Source organism: Tinamus guttatus, unplaced genomic scaffold (assembly GCF_059628265.1).
Source record: "Tinamus guttatus ecotype Peru unplaced genomic scaffold, ASM5962826v1 Tinamus_guttatus_pri_ptg000390l, whole genome shotgun sequence".
NCBI classification, from domain to species: domain Eukaryota; kingdom Metazoa; phylum Chordata; class Aves; order Tinamiformes; family Tinamidae; genus Tinamus; species Tinamus guttatus.
In genome coordinates this window covers 233418-235365 of record NW_028288924.1, presented here as the reverse complement: position 1 = coordinate 235365, position 1948 = coordinate 233418, and the positions used below count along the sequence as shown (strand labels likewise).

At 50.1% G+C, this 1948-nt stretch overlaps 1 pseudogene; it reads left to right on the top strand.

The window, feature by feature from the left end:
* The first annotated feature begins 378 nt into the window (after nt 1-378).
* Nucleotides 379-1338, top strand: LOC148593444 (olfactory receptor 14J1-like; annotated as a pseudogene).
* The last annotated feature ends 610 nt before the right edge of the window (nt 1339-1948 follow it).

Genomic DNA, 1948 nt, shown 5'->3' with positions numbered 1-1948 from the left:
TGCAACTAGTGTGAGGGCTGTATTCAGCTCTCATGCTGGTGAATGGAGAATATTCCCACTTGGTCTCTGGACTAAGTCCATTCCAAGCAATGCAATATGCCATTCCAAGGCATCTCCACAAATACCAGTCAAAGACTAGTGCATCTATTTCCACCTGCAGCAAAGCAGAAACAACTCCTCCGGAGCTATGGGCAGGAGTCCCTGCTGCACGTGGCACACTCAGCCAGTTCAAAGTGGAGCACCAGAAAGGGAGCTGAAATAAGGGAGAGAGGAAATGTGGGGAGTTCCTTGAGAAACTGGTTTGGCTCAGAAAAGCCTGCCTTAACTTTTGGCTTTCTTTCCTTCCTCGGACACGACTCCTGGGCCCCGAAGGAACTAATGTCCAACAGCAGCTCCTTCAGCGAGTTCCTCCTCCTGCCATTTGCAGACACGCGGGAGCTGCAGCTCTTGCACTTCTCGCTCTTCCTGGCCATCTACCTGGCTGCCCTCGTGGCCAACGGCCTCATCATCACAGCTGTAGCCTGTGACCACCGCCTCCACACCCCCATGTACTTCTTCCTCCTCAACCTCTCCCTCCTTGACCTTGGATCCATCTCCACCACTGTCCCCAAATCCATGCACAATTCTCTGTGGGCCAACAGGAGCATTTCATACATGGAATGGGCTGTTCAGGTCTTTTTCTTCCTTTTTTCAGTATCAGCGGAGTATTGTATCCTCACCGTCATGGCCTATGACCGCTATGTTGCCATCTGCAGACCCCTGTACTATGGGACCCTCCTGGGCAGCAGAGCTTGTGTCAAAATGGTAGCAGCTGCCTGGGCCAGTGGTTTTCTCAATGCTCTCCTGCACACTGGGAACACATTTTCCCTACCCCTCTGCCAAGGCAATGTGGTGGAGCAGTTCTTTTGTGAGATCCCCCAGATCCTCAACCTCTCCTGCTCACACTCCTACCTCAGGGAAGCTGGGATTATTGTGGTTAGTGCCTGTTTAGTCTTTGGGTGTTTCACTTTCATTGTGGTGTCCTACGTGCAGATCTTCAGAGCAGGGCTGAGGATCCCATTAGAGCAGGGCCAGCACAAAGCCTTTTCCATGTGCCCCCCGCACCTGGCCGTGGTCTCCCTTTTTGTCAGCACTGCATTTTTTGCCTAGCTGAAGCCCCCCTTCATCTCCTCCCCATCTCTGGATCTGGCGCTGGCTGTTCTGTACGCGGTGGTGCCTCCAGCCCTGAACCCCCTCATCTACAGCATGAGGAACAAGGAGCTCAAGGATGCCATTAGGAAAGTGATTTCATGGACCTTTTTAAGCAGTGGTAATTTTTCCACATCTCTACACAAATGACTCTTTCTGTATCTCGTAATTGGATTGAGCATTGTTTCTTCATGTTATTTTTATTATGGCTTTTACTAGTGATAATAATTGTTATCATGTTGCTACACAACTACTTGTATTCATTCCCCTTTTTGCAGTGTCTGCTTTGTCTCACCTGATACCCTCAATTGTGTCGAATGCTAGACAAGGACTGGCTCCCTAACAGTATCTCTGTAATAAAGTAATTTCTATCAGTACAGTGCAAGAAAGCTGGGCTTTTCCTCCAAAGCTGGTGTCAAGAATAGGCCCAAGGACTTGCACCCCTCAAGGGCCTGCTGCACAGGATTCTCCATGGGTTCAGCAACACAGAGCTCAGAATCATGTAATGATCCTTCAGAGACCAAGGGCTGGTTTGGGAATTCACCTATCAGACTCCAAGGATAGTGGAGAGGCTGAATGGTCATGGATTTACACATGCACAGCTCTCCTACGTATTAAGGCACAGTGTCAGACGGCTGTTCTCATGGAGGGGAAGCTGGAGGTGTCAGGAGAGCACAGAGATCCTCCTGGGACAGCATATGCCTGGGATGGACTGTGAGTAGAGCCTCATAAAGGGAGAGGTCCTCAAAGATGGAGTTTC